This window comes from Bos indicus x Bos taurus, chromosome 3, assembly GCF_003369695.1.
Source record: "Bos indicus x Bos taurus breed Angus x Brahman F1 hybrid chromosome 3, Bos_hybrid_MaternalHap_v2.0, whole genome shotgun sequence".
NCBI lineage: Eukaryota > Metazoa > Chordata > Mammalia > Artiodactyla > Bovidae > Bos > Bos indicus x Bos taurus.
This window is the reverse complement of record NC_040078.1, coordinates 86,314,627-86,329,093: the sequence shown is the minus strand read 5'-3', so window position 1 is coordinate 86,329,093 and position 14,467 is coordinate 86,314,627. Positions and strand designations below refer to the sequence as shown.

Sequence of the window (14,467 nt, the reverse complement as noted above, 5' to 3'; positions counted from 1 at the left end):
GTGATAGTAAACTGAAGTTGTCTCTTTTAGGAAAATGAAGGTTCATATTGCTCATAAGAGAGGAAGCATACTAGTCTTCTCAAATCTGTAGAACACAAAGGATCATAAGACTGTTGTCTGTATTAGAGTACTCCAGAGAAACAGAATAAGCACACACACACACACACACGTATATATATACTGTTGTTAGGTTACTAAATTGTGTCTGACTCTTTTGCGACCCCATTGACTCTTTTGCCTGCCATGCTCCTTTGTCCATGGGATTTTCCAGACAAGGGTACTGGAGTGGATTGCCATTTCCTGCTCGAGGGGAATCTTCCCAATCCAGGGATTGAACCCATGTCTCCTGCACTGGCAGGTGGATTCTTTACCACTGAGCCACCAGGGGAGCCATGTATATATACTTTGTACTTTGTTATAAGGAATTGGATCACAAAATTATGGAAGCTAAGAAGTCCCATAATCTGCTGTCTCTAAGCTGGAGACCCAGGAAATCCAGTGGTATAGTCAAGTTCAACGGCCAAAAAGACCAGGAAGAGCCAATGGTAAAAATCCCAGCCCAAGGGCAGAAGGCGATGTCCCAGCTTATATAATTAGAGAGAATTCTCCCTCCACCTTTTGGTTCTCTTCACTTCCTGAAAAGACTGGATGATGCTCACCCACATTGGGGATGGTAATCTGCCTTTCTTAGTCTATTAGATTCAAATGCTAATCTTATCCAGAAATACCCCCACAGACATGCATAGAAATAACATGTAATCAAATATGTGGACCACCCCCACCATGGCCCTTGTCAAGTTGACACACAAAATTAACCATCATGCCATCCAACTTCAGATCCATGGTTCCTCTAAGCTGGTGATTCTCACTCCCAATTGCATGTTAGAAGAACCTGTTTGGATTTTACCTCCAGACATTCTGACTGAATTGTTCTGAGATGTGGCCTGGCATTGGTATATTTGAAAATCTCTGCCAAGTAATTCTAAAGTGCAGCTGTCACTAAGAACCATTGGAATGGACTTTCCTGGCATTCAAGTGGTTAATACTCTGAGCTTTCAATGTTGGAGTCATGGGTTCAATCCCTGGCAGGGAACTGACATCCCACATTCCACGCTGTGTGGCTCCCCAAAAAAGAACCACCACAATCTAACTTCATTTTATCTCTAGGAGAGGGCTTTATGGAACAGGAATGAGGGAGCCTGTCCTTCAGGAAATACACTTAAAAACACCATCACCAGCAATAACAAGCCACTAAATACCAGCTATGCTAGATCCAGTAGTATTACTCATTTAATCCTTTAAAAAGCACTATAAGGGATGCATTATTATCCTGATTTTTGTGATAGAATGAAGCACAGGGAAGTTAAATAAATTACCAATAGTCACACAGCCGGTAAATAGTGAAGCCAGTACTCAAAGTAGGTCTTCATCCACGCAAAACCCATATTGCTCACAATATCACACTCCAGATACATTGTCTTCCTGGATTCCTGGCTAAAAATAAGTTGCTATCTAGGCTGAGCAGGTAACTTCTCAGTCTCAGCCTGTGGTGACAAATGTTTTCATTATTTTTCATCAAAGAGTCACCTCTGGGGATGTGAACACAATCAGGCTTACCTTTAGAGGTGACGAGAAGAAGGCATTTATGAGCCTGGCTTGCATGGGAGTGTAGGTGGTTGCACTCTCTAACTAAATCACCAACTAATGTTACTGTTTTCTAGATTTTAAGTGCCATGATCAATATTTAATAGCCATAAAGTACCTCTTTCAGTAGAGAACTGAGAATGTCTATATAGGAATTTCTTTGAGGACTCAATTTGGTGGAAAGGAGGAACTAACAGACTTCTCATAAAACTGCTTTTGCAACACCCTTTCCATAGGAATGAGAAACCTCCTCACCCTAAAAACCCTACCTGTCACTGCTACTGTCTCAGATAGGCAAGGATGTTTACAGAGCCATTCAACTGAGGCCAAAAGGAAGGGATTAGATACTCTGAAAGCTGTGTCTTTATTATTAAATATTATTACTATCATTATCTCTCTCTCTAAAGATATCTCTTGGAGTTCCCATACATCTTCACTTCTTCCACTCTCAGAGTCCAGGTTCTAACTACATTTAACAGCTCCCTAGCTAACTGCTTGCCCCCATCTCTCGTTCCATTATTCTAACCTGACCATTGCTGCCAACCTCATCATCAACCCTCACACCCATCTTTCATTTGGTTTCCTATTTTTAATTGAAATGAAAGGAAGACCCTGGTGAGGTCCTAAGTGAGTGTATGGAAGGAGGGTCCTTCATCACTGTGGTGGGGGTATGAGGAGCTGAGAGACAAATTCCAGAATGATGTCCTGGAAGGGACACCAAGGTCAAGGTAGGGCAGCCAGCCAAGCCAGGTTGCCCTTCCCAAGGGCAAAGTGAGGAATAAGTGTGGGAAATGGAGCCCAAATGAGGAGAAAGAGAACAAGAACGCATGTGAGAGGCTGTCTAAACGAATGCTGGAGACACAATGCTAATGATAGTAGCATCTTTGTGCATGAAGTACCAGCATGGGCAAGTCAGGTTTATTTAAAGCACCTGGAATGGTATGGATGCCCCTTCTCTGACTCCAGTACTTGAGCATACTTCTAATCAGGGGGGCTCTTTTGCCCATATAAACCCTGTTGACCCATCACTGGGGTTGGCTGTGTGTCATTGGGATTCTGACACTTCCTCCTCCCATCAGATGTTTCTTACCTGTCTGGGACTGTCTGGAAAGCAGTGGTGCTTCAGTAATCCTACACTGGCTCCCAGAAACACCACCTTCTTCTGAACTTCACAATCCCTGAAGCCCAGGATACTTCACAGCACACTGACTGTCACAGATAATTAGGAAAACAAGCCATGGAGTGCTGGGAAACCTTGCCCCAGAGTTTCAGTCCATCTGGAAAACAGGGAATTTCACCACGACCTTCGTTTTTGTCAGAATCTAACCAGGAAACAGAAACCACCTGAGCATTCATTAAACAGCAGTTTCAAAACTGGGAATAAGTTACACGGGTAATGGAGGGACTGACAGCCAAACAGAGGACAGGGAGGCAACCCAGAGAATAACTCACAGAAGGAGTTATTCTGTGAGAATACTCACAGAAGGAGCCATTAAGACTCTTAAGTTACAGGGACAGAGGAGGTGGTGACATGACTGGCCCCTGGGCAAAAACTGAGGCCATGGCAGGACTGTTCATGGGCGAAATGTCACTGCTGCTGGAGTCATTGCCCTAGCCAGGGACTCCAGTCTCCCACTCTGCAGCATCTCAACATTGCCTCCTATTGACTGTGAAAGTGAAGTGAAAGTGACTCAGTCGTGTCCGACTCTTTGAGACCCCATGGCTGATACAGTCCAGTACAGTGCATGGAATTCTCCAGGCCAGAATACTGGAGTGGCTAGCCTTTCCCTTCTCCAAGGCATCTTCCCAACGCAGGGATCGAACCCAGGTTTCCCACTTTGCAGGTGGATTCTTTACCAGCTGAGCTACAAGGGAAGCCCAAGAATACAAGCAAAGCCCAAGAATACTGGAGTGGGTAGCCTATCCCTTCTCCAGTGGATTTTACTGACCCAAAAATTGAACTGGGGTCTCCTGCATTGCAGGCAGATTCTTTACCAACAGAGCTACCTGGGAAGCCCAATTGACCGTATTGAGCTGGAAACCAGCAGAAATGGAAGGCTGAGAAATGCAGCCTGCAGGGGATAGCCTCCTGCAAATGCAGAGTGGGGTTCAAGTGAAGAACCTACCTAAGGCAGCATGCCCTAGAGAGACTACTCACTCCTCACTGTTAATCAGAATTCAGGGCACTCAGACACACTTCCATATCAGTATTGCTCCTTGTTTCACCGCCCTACCCCCCACAAATTATTCTTATATTTGTGCCATCTTTATGCCAACCCCTCCACTGTGCCTCATGGAGCCTCCACTTTGCGCCCTCAGCTTCTTCTCCAAACTCTCTCTGACTTTAATTGAATCGCAACTCCCTCTTAGCAAAAACCTTGCATCATTCATTCTTCAATCATTCAACAATGATATATTGAATGGGAATTAAATCAATGATAACTAACCCTCCACTGTTATTTGTGTTTTATACATATTAAACCCTGCCATTCTCATAACCACCTATCTTCTCTTTTACAGATGAGAACATTGAAACATGGAATACTTAAGAAACTTGTTCATAACATAGCTCATGAGTGGCCAGGACAGGAATTAAATATACCCCCAGGCTCTGGAAACCAAAGTCTTATCCAGCATATCTGGATAACAGCATTCTAGGAATGGATATACTGCCGAAATGATTCCTGCTGATGGAGTTCTGTGGAAGAAGATATTTTTAGCTTCTCATTTTGAAATAGTTTTACAGAACAGTTGCAAGTAATGCAGAGTACCAGTATATGCTTCCCCCATCTACCCTAATGTTAACATCTAACATAACCATAGAATGTTTATCACTAAGTATTAACATTGGTGCAATACTCCTAACTGAGCTACAGATTTTAATAGATTTCACCAGCTTTTCCACTAATATTTTTGTTCCAGGATTCCACATAGGACAAAACATTGCATTTAGTCAGCAATGTCTTCCTACTCTCCTCCAATCTGTGCCAGTTTCTCAGACTTCTTTTTTTTAATGACCTTGAGACTTGAAAATTAAAGATTAGGTAGCTTGTATGAAATCCCTTAGTTTGGGTTTGTCTGATGTTTTCTCACAATAGACAGGAGTTATGGAGAAGGCAATGGCACCCCACTCCAGTACTCTTGCCTGGAAAATCCCATGGATGGAGGAGCCTGGTAGGCTGCAGTCCATGGGGTCGCTGAGGGTCGGATACAACTGAGCGACTTCCCTTTCACTTTTCACTTTAATACATTGGAGAAGGAAATGGCAACCCACTCCAGTGTTCTTGCCTGGAGAATCCCAGGGACAGGGGAGCCTGGTGGGCTGCCGTCTATGGGGTCTCACAGAGTCAGACATGACTGAAGCGACTTAGCAGCAGCAGCAGCAGGTGTTATTTACTATAAATGAGGCAAGGCAGTGGCCAGTGTGATCTTCTTTGTAGCAGGAATACATAAGCCAAAATCTTATAAATGAACAAGAATTAGCCAGACAAAAAGGGCAAGGAGAGAGCATTTCAGGCAGGAGCAGCCTCTGAAGAAATACTGTGTAGGAAGAGTTCTTGCATTTGCAGAAGTGGAAGAGATCCATCATGGTGAGAGCAAAGAGATCCAAGGGAAATGTAACTGTAAATGGGCAGAGGCTGAATCATGTATGGCCTCGAAGGCCATGATGAGAATTTCAGGTTTTGTCATGAATGCAATGGGTTATCATTGAAGGGCTTTAAATAGGAAGGGAGATGCATCCTGGTTCACATAGAAATGTACGCCTGTGTGAAGTGGGAACCACCCCCAACCGCCTCGGCTCTCCTTGCCCTCTCTCCTATAAGCTTGTCTCTGCTGGCACCCATTCCAGGAAGCCATATCACTGTGGTCCACGCCACAGTCTTCTCTTTCCAGTTTGTTTTGGATTTCACCAAGGCCATATCTATGAAATGCAGTCATATGAGGGATACCTGTATGCTTTAGTTGTAAAGTGTGCTCTCATTTACATTGTCTATGTAAAGCCTTTTCTATGAACAGACTTATATCCAGTGCTTCACAGAACTCCAGGCTCTGCTAAATAGTAGGAATAATGTTTCCTTCTGTTGCTCAGTTGCTATGAAGTTCAGGACCACATAGGATACACACCCAGTTGTATTTTCCTGCGAATTCTTGATAAAATAATTTCTCCTCTCCTCTTTTACTGATTGGTTGATTATAGTGACTGCTTGGATAGTTTATTATATCTGTACTTTTACAAATTGAAGATTTTTTTGAAGTGAGGGCCGTTACAATATAGATATATATATTTTTAATGAACAAAGAAATAAGAAGGCTATCCTACTACTCGAGTCTAGAATTTTCTCTCTGGCACCACTACGAGCCTCAGCCTGAGGATTTCAGCAACACAGAGCTCCTGACGTTGCTCTGTTTCTCTGAAAAGCTCTAATTACTGCAGAGTTGTTAATGTTTGTTGATTGTTGGGCCAAATGAATTAACAATGGTCTGTTGTTTTTGTTAAATAACGGGGTACTGGTTATTTAAAATGTTCATTGTGCCTTATGTAAAAGTAAAGGTTTACTAAGCTTAAAATACCTTAAGAAAGCAATTTGTTTATTAAAATCATAGATTTAAAAATGCATGGATCAAATGTAACTATTGAAATGAAAATGGTAGGTTCTATATCATCTATAGAGTAGAATTGCTGGAATGCAATAAAGACAAACAATTATCACCAGAAGAACACCATTACAGTCATTGCTTAATTACAGTTTATTTTTCCTTTCCTCTTGTGATAATTACTTAGTCCTTCAGACCAAGAGATGCTGACATTTCACTAACAGCATGATTGTTTTTATTCCACACACCTGTGGTTTCCTCCCATTTTAGTCCTAAGACAATGTATTCAATTATTTGCAGATTCTAAATTTATTTTAACAGTCTCTGTGTTTATTTAGATTAATGATTCTAATTTTTAAAAATTAGAACATTTTATTTTGACATTTTACAAATATATAGAGTGCCAGTTGACTTGTTAAAGAATTCTCAGTCCTTATGCCATACATAACAATGGCACCCCACTCCGGTACTCTTGCCTGGAAAATCCCATGGATGGAGGAGACTGGTGGGCTGCAGTCCATGGGATAGCTGAGGGTCAGACACGACTGAGCAACTTCACTTTCACTTTTCACTTTCATGCATTGGAGAAGGAAATGGCAACCCACTCCAGTGTTCTTGCCTGGAGAATCCCAGGGACGGGGGAGCCTGGTGGGCTGCCGTCTATGGGGTCACACAGAGTCAGACAACTGAAGTGACTTAGCAGCAGCAGCAGCATACCATACATAAACTTAAGTTTGAAGGTCAAGTCAGAAAAGCATCAGCACCAAAACTTGGATTTAAAAGACAGCTCTATTACATACTATGTGTGAACTCAGACAAATCAATTAGTGCTTCTGAATTGCTCTTCTTTTATTTTTAAGATAGAGTTCATAGTTATCCCTCTATCCAAACCACTAGGCTGTTATGAGGTTCCAATGGAATAATTGCTGAAAAATGGTCCACTTTCTACACCGTAAATTTCTTGTCAAGGATCAGTCATGGTATATGTATTCATTCATTTCAAAAATGTTTTCTGAGTACACACAATGCACCATCCCCAGTGCTCATGCCAGATATCTAGAGATGTTTGAATAGAAGATAATGATGAAAACAAGTTTCATAGAATTAAACATGTACATGGTAATTCTTAGATTACATCTATGTAACAACATCAGAACATTATCATGGAGTTATGATATTTCCTCTTGTTAAACCTTTAAAATTTGTTTTACTTATTTTGAAAGCAATACATTTCTTCTAACTGAGTCATAGATATTATATACTGAGCTTTACCAATTAATGTAACTGAAAATCTGGATTTGCAACTGTATGATTGATGATTCTACTATTTCTAGTAAAAAAAAAAGTTAGAAACGGGCTAATTTTTTACTAAACTGGTGAATTTTATCAGGTTTTGTGTTTGTTTTTTTCATTAGCACTGAATTTTGATTAAAATCGATAGTTTAGATGAAGAACAGGACTAGAATAGTGTTTACAATCAACTTCTGAAAAATCACATTTACATAAAGGAAATAAAAGAGGCCAGCAGATGTCCAAAAAAAAAGGTGCAGCTTGTATTATTGCACTTGGATGAAACACGCTGTTCAAGGTTGCATAATACTTAGGCCACACAAGGCCAGGAGGAGGACACAAACACCACCCCCCCCCCACCCCCAGGTAGTATTTCTTCTGGATTCTCCAAGGAGCTAAAAAATATTTAGTATTTTTAAAAGATTCAACTAGAGCTCTTTACAAAGATGAGTCTTCAACAGGTTTTAGTTACGGCCATGCTCTTCATTTCAAATCATGTGCAAGTCTAACATACAGCTTCTACTGCAAATAATGAGATATCTGTTACATTAGAATGACCCAGGGCCCCAGGCCATGGAAAGCGGGAAAAGGAATGAATCCCTACCTTATACAATTTCAGGGAATAATACCGTGGCTATAGTTTATCCTTTTGAGCACTGTTCATTTTGGTCATTGATCTCAGCACATGAGAAAAAGTGACAGTGAGTACAAGTGGACATTAAAAGTAGTTCCTAGGCTATTAGTAGAAAATAAAATTAAAAAAAAAGTCCCCGGCCACGTTCACAAAGGTGGCATAACTGTATGCATAAGAAAAAGGCTGTAAACTTATAGAAAAGATAAATTCTGGCTTCTAAACAAATTACAAAATTGATTTTGCCTTTACCCATGAGAGTTATAGAGAAAAATGTAAACCCTAGTTACCAGAAAAAAAAAAAATCCTCCAAAGACAAGAAATGACCTTAAAGTTTGGCCTGGGCTAGTTTTAACTGCAGGTTCTCTCCGAGTTTATCCATGAACTCAAAAATTTCAAGTAGTCAGAACGTTGCATGTTGGGTAAACCTTTAATACATGCAGCTAAGTCCTTGGTCATGAAGCCAGCCTCAATGATCTCAATACAGACTTCTTCCAAAGCCTTTGCAAAAAAGCTGAGCTCTTTACTGTTATCAAGCTTAGCTCTGTGGGCTAAGTCTCTGGTCCAGGCAAAAATGGAAGCAATGGGATTGGTGGGTGTCTCCTGTCCTTTCTGGTACATTCAGTAGTGACGGGTTACAGTCTCGTGGGCAGCCTCTGCTTCTACTGTCTTGCCATCTGGACAAACCAGCACACTAGTCATCATGCCGAGAGAGCCATAACCTTGGGCCATGGAGTCCAACTGCACATCCCCATCATAGTTCTTACAGGCCCAAATGAAGCCCCCCTCCGATTTCATAGCTTGGGCCACCATGTCATCAATGAGCCTGTGCTCATACCAGATATTCTGAGCTTTAAATTCAGATTTGTACTGCTTTTCATGTATCTCCTGAAAGATGTCTTTAAAACGTCCATTGTATTTCTTCAGAATAGTGTTTTTGGTGCTCCGATACAAAGGCCAATTCTTAGACAAAGCCATCTGGAAAGAACTGTATGCAAAATCTTCTATTGACTTATCTTGATTGTACATCCCCATGGCAACACCACCACTCTCTGAAGTTATATACTAGGTATACCGTTTTGGGGGATCCATCACTTGGCATGTAGGACGTCTCTACTTTTCCAGGCCCCAGCACAACAAAATTGGTTGCTCTATATTGATCCCCATAAGCATGACGACCTATGATAATGGGTTTTACCCATCCACTCACAAGCCAGGGCATATTTTTCCAGATAATAGCTTCCCTGAAGACAGTGCCACCCAAGATAATTCAGATGGTGCCATTTGGAGATTTCCACATTTGTTTCAACTTGAACTTCTCCACTCTCTTCTCATCTGGGGTGATGGTGGCATACTTGACACCAACGTTGTACTTCTTTATAGCTTCTGCAGCGTCCTCAGTGACCTAGTCATTGGTGGCATCGTGATTCTCTATGCCTAAATTGTAGCTGTGCTGCTCCAGTTCCACATAGGGAAAAATGAGTTTCTCTTTAATCAACTCCCAAATGATTCATGTCATTTCATCTCCTTGCATCTCTACCACAGACCCGCCTTGGATTTTTAGAGACATTTTGACTTCAGTAGACCTCTTTACAATTTCTAATCACCCCAACCCCTCTCAATCTTGCAGACTCAGCTTATCTCCTGCGGGAAAGCTACACTGGCCATGACTCGGGAGCACACAGTCCACTTTAGCAATCCGGGCTGGACCCCAACTGTTCCGGATTCTCACGGTGCCTCGGCAGAAACCCCCAGGTTTTGTGTTTAGTTCTTAGTATTGTCCTGATCACTTCTTCCTGTTTTGGCTTGACAGTGGGCCCAAGCCAAGTAACATGACAAACTTTTGAGAAAAGACTTTTGAGACCTTCTGTATCACCTGTTTTCTGGAGTTTATTTCAGAATCAGAAGCAGAAATGGCAGTAGGACTCCAAAGCAAGAGAAATGTGAGCTGTAGTTACAACAGGGCAGCAAGGAAGTAAAATTACTGCAGGGACAGAATGAGACAAGATATGCCCTATTAAGTCAGCAAATACTGATGGAGCGTTTACCATGTACAGAGCACTAGTGACAGGAATACAGCAGGAAATACAGACCTACTGCTTAATTCATGAGTTTTAGAGAAATGAAGAAGAGTTAGGAAGAAACTTCCAGGCAGAAAAAGCAGCACTTGGAAAGACCGGGAGGTCTTCCCTCACAAGTAAGTTACTCCTGGGGCTTGGAGGACATGTCCCAAAGTGTTCTGTGTATCTGTGTATTGCTCCCCATGTCTGGTATTGTGTGGTACACACAGAGGTGAACAACAGATATTTTAAAATCAACAGTAAATGATGAACACCAATGATTATGGCACCATTGGCTCAGCTGACTCTCCCACACCTGATCTAGCTCTGAATGCCAGAGCATTAATATCTTCATTGGTAAAGTATGAACCTTGATATCCACTACACAGGGTGATATAGAAAAATAATGAGGTGTTACAAGAGAAAGCAATTTTTAAATGTGAAAACATCATCAAATGTCCATTGTTCATCTTTGAAACAAATGGAGGAATAGTACGAACATGGAAAGAAGAGCTACCAGGAAGATTCTACATTGGAAGGTGTCAGAATCCTGAACATTTTCTTAGTTTTAGTCCTCAAACATATGAAAGAACAGACTATAACTGAATCAGAAATAGCCACATCTGTGTCAATGTCAAAGTTTCATAAACTGGACTTGGAGGAGAAAGAAAAAGTGCCCAGGCTTTCACTGGGGTAAAAGAATCATTTCTCATAATCAAAGGTCACAGGTCAGTGAACCTGTTTCACACAACAGAGTAGAAGGTGAATGGTTTGATTAAAGAACATATTAATGATGCTGATCAGTGAGTGTGGGTAGATTCTCCACGGACTTAAACTCCTTTTGTTTATATGTTTTTATACCTACAGTTAAATATGTGCATTAGTATGAACCTTGTTAAAGCTTCATTTGGAGATTATGAGATAACATAGGTGAAAACACATTAAAATCTACCAATATGTATGGAACTCTAAGAAACTGCTTCTGTTGTTTTTCATTCGCTAAGTCATGTCCAACTTCTTGCAACCCCATGAACTGCAGCATGCCAGGTTCCTCTGTCCTTCACTATCTCCCAGAGTTTGCTCAAATTCATGACCACTGAGTTGGTGATGCTATCTAACCAAGAAACTGCTATTATCTGTAGTATTTTGATTGTTATACTGTTCCAGTGCCATTACAAACTCACAGGCAAGGCTTCATAATAATAGTCCTTTGAAACTTTCACTAAATGCACTTGAATGAAATCCAAGTCTCAAATTGCTTAAATGAGTTCCACTCCTGTCTGAATAGTGTTGTCGTGCTGCTTCAGGATGTGAGATAATGTTATTGTGACCCGGCAGCTTTAACAACGCTAACTCTATTAATAAGGCCAAAGAGGCCTTTATCTAGGATGATAAAAAAAACAAACAGCAAGCAACTTCTTAAAATAACCACTTGAGATATCGTTGGAATCATGCCACATACTTGAGTCTAAAGAAGAAAACTTAATTATTTGGAGAAGGAGTGCACTCATATATTGCATATACTGCCTTTTACTAAAGTATCTGAAGCATGGGAAGCAGTCAGACTATAATGACGTGCATCACATACAGTGAGCTTAATAAAAGGCTCTCAGGATGTCTGCAATTAAACAGACATTGGTTGATTTACTGGTTGTATTACACCAGGCATAGCAAATAGGTTTCAACTCCGTTGTCAATATTAATTGATGGGTAGTGGTTGCTAGGAATACAATGTTGAAAAAGGCTGTGATAATAAAGCCAACTCTACCACAAAGTTAACAGATGTGTGTGTTTGAGAATGGAGGTCAACATTAGCAGTCCCTATACGGTGATGGTCTGTATTAGGGGAAAGGCTAATCAAGCACAGATCCCCAAGGTTATTCAGATACTAGCTACTCATTTACTCATTTGTTTATCCTTTACCTCTTCAAAAAAGACATGTAATATGAAAAGATTTTAAAAAATAAGGCAAAAGGTAGGTAAGGCCACTGAGATATGCAAGCCACAAAATCCTGCACAATTAGCAATGGGGGCTTAATATTTGATAGAATTTCCTAACAACCAAATTAAATATGGAAGTCGTAATCATTTACAAGGCTCACATTGTCAAAAATATAAGGCTGGTCATGTAAGTAAAGCGTAAGGACAGAAGGACAACCATTTTAGTATAAAGAAATAGAAGTGGCACTAGAAGGCCTGAATTTGAATTTTAGGTCTGCCATTTAGTCCTGGAAGAGGAAATGGCAACCCACTCCAGTATTCTTGCCTGGAGAATCCCAGGGACAGAGGAGTCTGGCAGGCTACCTGTGGTTCATATGGTTGCAGAGTTGGACAAGATTGAAGTGACTTAGGATACACACACACAGGCTGCCACTTAGTAGCCATATGACCTTCAGCAAGTTATTTAAACTTGACTGCCTCAGTGTCTTCATTTGTAAACTTTGGATAATAATGCTGCTTCCTCAATTATTCTGAAGTTAAACTGTGAAGTGAGCATATTCTTTATCTTCCCTTTGGTCACCGAGATCCATTCCCCTCACTTCTCTGCCCTGCAGGCTGCATTGCCCGGGCTCCCTTTGCCCTCAGGCTTCCTATTCCTTTCAACCAACGAGGAGAAACCTCTCCCCACCTCTTCAATGCCGAAAGTCTTATGGTAGCTGGTCCCTTTATGACTGTAGCTCCTGATGGGCAGCTACCTTCCAGACCACCAACTCTCACCAGGCTCCAAGACTGTGGCCTCCCCTTCCTTCTTTAGGCCAAAGGATCACAGGGTATCTCAGGATCACTTGTTGGTTTCCCCAACTCCATTCATATTTCTGTAAGCAGTCCCTTCATTAAATTCTCACTGGAATCCAACATGAGCATATTTTCTATTTCTGGTCAGGGCCCTGACTGAATAGATTTGATTTTTGAGCCCCAACTACAGGCCAACCATAGACCAGTCAATATTTATAGCAGATATTCAATAAATGCTGATAAATCTGAAGTAAGGGGTATGAGAAGGATAAAGGAAAACAGATTTCACACACAAGAAGTTGAGGCATAGGACTCGGATCCTTTCCATCAGATGACCTCCTTTCCCCAGTATGGAATGTCAGCAGAAGAAAGAGGAATAAGCAGGATTAATCAGGCTGTTTAACTTGCACAACCACAACAAAATGCCAGCATTTATGAAGATGTAAACTATTGTTCTAGGTTTCAGAAAAAATTCAAAAAGAAATGATGCAGCAGAAAGCAAGTATGTGAATTTTCTTTGTGCCATTTCACATACCTGGGGATGGGATACAGGTGAGTGGACATAAACATAATTAATGGAATGCCTAGTGTGCTCATGCACTTTTCGATTTTGGAATGATTTATAATTTTCCAAGGATGTGCAATCAGAAAGGAAGTACTTTGTCTCCCTTTCAAAATAAAGATACTTTAAGAATCACAAACAAGAGAGACCATAACAAGAACTCATGAAGAGTGTTCCAGCAGAGGGACAACAAAAGGTTTGTGACCGCACAGCAAATTCTGCTGTTGTCCCTAGAAGACACCAAAGGCACATAATTTCAAGAGCTTCCCTTACTGAAATATCCTACATGTTACTACCATCAGGAGAGACTCTCATTCTCAGGACCTCTTTATAGAAAGAGATCCATTTTTTTTTTTCTTTTCTCTGTTGATGCACATTTTTACAGGAGGGCAGAGATGTCTTAGATCTTTTGCCCAAAAGCTGTCCCTATAACCAAACAGACAGACCTTGTACAAAATAACCACAGGATCGGGGAGAACTCACAAAGACAAAGATGCATAAAGTGAAATGCTTTGCTTTTCTTTTTTTGCCATTTTCATCCTGTTTTGGTTTTTAACATGTGCAAATCGTTCTGTTGCTGTAAAACTTATTAAATGAAGTAAAAGAGCAAAGACCAAAAATGTAATAATGAAGTGAAGTTTTAATCCTTTACAGTTTTTTTGGCATCATCAGCTTGATTACATTTGATATACACTGAAGGGTTTTGAATTTCAGACGGAACTTTCTTAAAACTGTTCATGCGTCCCAGATGTGACCTAGTTTCATTCTGGGAAATGGATGCTGAGTGTAGCACAGGCAAGTCAAACAGGCATGGCTATTTTAGGAGCCATTAATGTAGTATATTTACAGGAACCAAATATGTGATTCCAGCTGGCCGGTGAAAACCTTCATTGAGCATGTACTATATGCTGAGCTGCTGCTGCTGCTAAGTCGCTTCAGTTGTGTCTG

The 14,467-nt window shown here is 41.0% G+C and overlaps 1 pseudogene; it reads right to left on the bottom strand.

The window, feature by feature from the left end:
• Positions 1-7,896: 7,896 nt before the first annotated feature.
• On the bottom strand, positions 7,897-11,192 carry LOC113889812 (annotated as a pseudogene).
• Positions 11,193-14,467: the final 3,275 nt, after the last annotated feature.